Source organism: Carlito syrichta, unplaced genomic scaffold (assembly GCF_000164805.1).
Source record: "Carlito syrichta isolate Samal-C Ts95f unplaced genomic scaffold, Tarsius_syrichta-2.0.1 Scaffold287742, whole genome shotgun sequence".
NCBI lineage: Eukaryota > Metazoa > Chordata > Mammalia > Primates > Tarsiidae > Carlito > Carlito syrichta.
Genome location: NW_007231838.1, coordinates 43559 through 48941, shown reverse-complemented (window position 1 = coordinate 48941; position 5383 = coordinate 43559).

Below are 5383 nucleotides of genomic sequence, written 5' to 3'. Positions count from 1 at the left end.
GAGGCCCTGGCGCGCGGCTTCCTGGAGGAGGCGCCGTGCGCAGGGCCCCATGAGACTCCCCAGGGCGGAACTCGCTGGACACGGGACCTCGGATGCCTCCAGATCGGCGCAGGGCTGGGGGCGGGGAGGCAGGCCACAGCAGCCCTGGGCATCCCGGGAGCACGTGCCCAGATCAGTGCCGGGGTGGAGGGGGCCGGAGGGAGGCCCTCAGCAGCCCTGGGCGCCTCCTGGGAGGATGTCCTGGCTTTTCTCCCCGTGTCCTTTCCTACTCCTTCCTACGGCGTTTTGCATTTAGGAGGTAAGAGGAATTTTGAAAGGAAGGCTGAGGATTCTCCTGGGGGAGGGCGGGGGGCGGGATTCCCTTGCACAGTATTAAGAAGTGCAGAATCGGACTTGAGCTCTAGAGAGTGACCAACCAACAGGGTCAGAATACAATTAGCAGAAAAGAGCTGCCTTAATGTGACAAACAGACGTATAGCATTGTTTTTTCTGTCTGACTTAGCAAAACAGAAACAGACAAAAAACCAGAGGATTTGTGCAAAACTACAGCCTGCGCTGTCAAGATGCGTGTCACATAGGATGGTCAAAAAGACACAGAGGTACAGCTCATTTTCGTCAAACATTTCCCGTTGCCCCCAATGACTTCCAGGTGGTGGAGAGATGTAAGGATGGGGTTGGAAGTGTTCTGTCCCCTGAGCGCTTATATGCCAAGATCCCAGAATCGGGCTCTAACTGGAACCTGAGCTTTCCGGCCGTCAGAGCAAGGAGAATACGTGACACTGTGTAGCCCCCAGGCTCCAATCAAGGCAGCACCTGCATTTCTCTGGCATCTTATACTGGGAAGCTAGCCTCCTATACGTAACTTAATAGACAATGTCTTTCGTGATAACTTTTTAGAAGATCCAGAAATATCTTTCAAATCACAGTTCACTTTAGTAAGCCAAAAGCACAACGTTTTGTTAATTTAAGGATGTCATTTCTGTAGGAAACGCAGATAATATGGTCCAGGTATGTTTTTTGATAACTTAGAGATAGAACTCAGTGGATTCGGCAGAGTTAATATTGAACACATCCATTCATTCACTACTTTCCCCACCTATCAGATGGCTCAACTGAGTTGCTCGCAAGTGCTGAAACAGGATAATTCCTGGTTGAATTTTCTGACGAATGTCTGAGGTGCTGGCTTCTGGTGGTATTCAGGCATGCATGTTGTTAGCTATTGAACAAGCAGGTGGCAAAATTCGTGTTCTGTTATTTTAAAATGTCTGGTCCATGAATCAAAGAAGTGTTAGAAGTATAAAAAGCATATATTACTTTTTCCCCATAAGATGAGAAAGTATAGTAGTGTGGAATAGTGGGCAAAACCTTGGTCTTTAGGCAGGGTAGCAATTTGGAACACCAAATTCTTTAAAAATAAGCAAGTAAATAAAACTTTGCACGTGAATTACTAAATCTGTAGTTTGGTGGTACCAGTGAGGGAATAAAGAGTAGAAACATTTTTGAAATGGGTAAAATGCTACTTTTGAGTCTATTTAAAGGAAGCAAGTCCTGAGAAGCTGTTTCAGATCTCTGACTTGGTGACACTGGTGATGGGACACACTGCTCAGCATAAGGGCCTGCAGTTCTGTCACGGGCTGTTCTGCTGAGGTCTTTAGCTAAAACCAGAAGTTTTCAAAAGGGTGGGATTATTGGATCGAGCTTAGAGAGTTCTAGGAATCTTAGCTCATTGTGAGATTATGGACTTTTCCCCTCCTACCATTTCTCTTAAGAAGAAAACACATCAAAAATGTGGTACATATACACAATGGAATATTATGCAGCCATAAAGAAGGACAAACATACGGACTTCGCAACTTGGATGGATTTAGAGTCTATCATACTCAGTGTTCTCTCACAGAAACAAAGAACAGTGTACCACATGTTCCCACTCATAAGCAGACCTTGAACAATTATCCTAATGCTTTAAGAAAGGGATTGGCAGTTGAGGGAAACTGCCAGGGGAGGGAGGGGCACACCTCATCAACAAGGGTACCTGCATAATAAACATTTGTATGCCGAGAAAGAGAGAGAGAGGGAGAGGGAGAGAGGGAGGGAGGGAGGGAGGAAGGAAGAAAGAAAGATGCCAAAGGAGGTGGGGGCGGGGGGGTGGGGTAGGAGAAGAAGAAGAAAACACACCAAGGACCTCAGTGTCCCCGAATCTGTCCTTGTTAGTGACTCCGCCTTTGAGATTCTCTCACCCCCTGCTGAAAATCTAAGGTGCTCGCTTACAAAAAGATTTTGAAGTTTATATGGTACTTCATCTCAGTAAGGCTTGAGGGAACACTTAATTCTTTGAGAAATTTTATATTTCCCAGAAGTTTTAAATCAAAGCAAAGGGTGGTGTTACTGTAGGGAGGCAGCACTGCACCTTCATCTACTCCAGGTTCCCAGCCAGGCCTGGGAATTAAATGGACATGAAACACATTATCAGAAGAAGAGAACATGAATTTAACATGAAAGTTCTACATGACATGGGAGGCCCCAAGGAATGAAAACTCCAATAAGTGGCAAAACCTGAATGCTTTAATAGTCAGGTTGATAGAAGGATGGCCTGAGCCCAGCAGGTCGAGGCTGCGGTGGCCGTGAGTGTACCACTGCCCTCCAGCCTGGGTGACAGAGTGAGACTCCAACTCAAAAAATAAATAAAGTCAGGTCAAACAAAGAGATGTAATTGTGGAAAGTAACTAACTTACATGGAGGAATAAGGGGAGACGGAATTTCTCCAAACAAGTCCCTATGTCTCCTGGCATGGGAAGAGCATCCTTCACAGGGCTGCTTTCCTCCTGTTTTCAGGGGGAGGGGATGACCTGAATGCTCTTCCTGCATCTGAGGCTTCTCGAGTGCCTTTCACATTAAGGAATCCCCATGCCAAAGCGGCATATTCGGGGTCCCCATTATCGTCACACGATTTTCCAGTCCTGGGTCAACTAAGGCTACTCTCAGCTTGTCTGTGATCCACTGGTTGTTGGATGGAAAAGATCTCCTGAGTGAAGTCTTAAGCAAATCTTGAAAGTATTTTGACTAGAAATGGTTATTTCTGCCATCAGAGAGTCACACACCGTATCAACCTCAGGAACCCAGTCTTATCTAGCCAGATTGTGTACAGTCAGCTTCAGACACAAAAGTCTCAACCCTCACTGTAAATTTGAGAGAGCTGTTCAGTTTCCTGGATGGTTTTCTCAGGCATTAGAGGCTCATTAAGAAGGTCTAATTATTAAACTCTATATCTTGGCTCCTTCAAATGAGGATGTAATAGTTATTCTGTGTAGAAAGCACCCCACAGTAACATCATAACAATAAGTAAATTTGATCACGTTTGTCAGCAAAGCCTAGGAAAAAAGGGCCAGTAAAGACGGGATCCTATCCCTTTGTTTACTGTGGCTGTATTACTGGCAACGCTCTTGCAAGTCCTGGCTTTACAATCTTCTTTTATGAAGTCCATGAATGAATATGCAATAGACATATATATATAGCTCTCAGAGGACTGTCAAATTCATTCCAGACATACCTGGGATGTATGGTTAAGGCAAGATCACACACACACACACACACACACACACACACACACACACACACACACCATTCTAGCAGGTCTTATTATGGAGCAAGACACACATTTGGGGAAACGGGTTCCTGCATGGCCCAGAAGCCCAGACACAACCATGCTGATTCTCATCAGGATGGTTGAGCCGCATGGGTTCTTCTCAGGGGTCTCTGCAGGAAGTCAGCAAAAGAAAATCACATCTGAAAGCTCACACCCAAGAAGAGCGATTTTAATAAAAGCCAACCTTCCTGTGAACAAATGATGTCAAAAACCTAGGCCAGGCATGGTGGCTCACACCTGTAATCCCAGGACTTGGGGAGGCCGAGGCGGGAGGGTTGCTTGAGGCCAGGAGTGTGAGTCCAGCCTGAGCAACATAGCAAGACCTCAGCCCCCAAAATAAAAAATTAGGTGAGGCTGCGTCACATTCTCTGTTCCACTCCCACTTCCTTCCATGTTCTGAGAAGAGCCCTTTTAGCAATTTGGTTATTTTATCTGCAAAACAGGGATAATAATGAGCCTTCTTCACAGGACGATAGTGAAGATGAAAGAGGTTACCTTAAGTAAAGCCTGGAGGACACAAGGAGTATTCTGGGTGTTCTCTGTTTTTATGTGTATTGTCTCCTCAGTCTAGATGCTGTGGATAGTCTAGGAGCCTTCAGCAGTTTCAGAAGTTTGTGTGAAGGAGACTGGAGATTTCGTCCCGCGGGACTGAACAGCATTATAGATACATTCAATCTGCCTGATGACTAAATGACGTGTTGGAGATGGTGAGTTATGGACATAATTTAATCGACATTAAATCTCATCCTTTCTTTGATAACCCTGTCCTAGAGTTCTCTTTGAGACGAGGCATGAGACAACAAGGAGCTAAACCTCTGAGATAGACGAAAGGAAGGGCAGAGATGCTACGACTGACCTGGCCACATTGTGTCGTGGTCACCTCTGCCTTCCCTGTAGGCCTTGAGCATGTGTGTATGTGTATATTCAAGATTTACTCTTCTGTAATACAATATTAACACCTTGGACTTAAAAGTCTACTAGGGTACATGTGTGGATTTTGTTTTTATTGTTCGAGATTTTCTCTAGAGCCATTGCATTCTTTTTTTTTTTTTTTGAATTGGAGTCTTACTTTTGTCACCAAGGCTGGAGTGCTGTGGCACGGTCATGGCCACCGCAGCCTCAACCTACTGGACTCAGACGATCCTACCGCCTCAACTTTCCAAGTAACTGGAACTACAGACATGCCACCATGTCTGGCTAGTTGTTTTTACGATTTATTGTAGAGACGAAGTCTCACCAAGTTGCCCAGGCTGGTCTTGAACCCCTAGGCTCAGGCAGTCCACAAAGTGCTGGGATGACAGGCTGAGCCACCGCACCGGCCAGCCATTGCATTCTTATGTAAATTTTAGAATCTGCTCGTCAGTGTCCACCAAAATAAATAGTTGCTGAAATTTTCATTGGGATTAAATAGAAACTGTAGATCAAGTTGGAAGAACAGGGACTCCTTAACATTACTGAGTGTTCTGACCCCTAGACACGATCGGTCTCTCCACTTATGGAGGACGTTGATTTCTTTCTGGGTTGTGGCTTTAGTTCCTTTCAATTCACTGCAACTTCAAGTGTCTTGTTCAGGACGTTGAGGCCCTCTCTCCTGCCAGGCTTGGGGATCTAAGATGCTACAGCATCCTCTCTCCTTGTTTTAGTCCAGCCTGCAAACTTTCCCTAAGGTCCTGCAGTCAGCCAAAGTCTTGTGGAAAGAACAGACGAGTGGGGAGAACTCACCCTGCGTCTGTGGCTTCT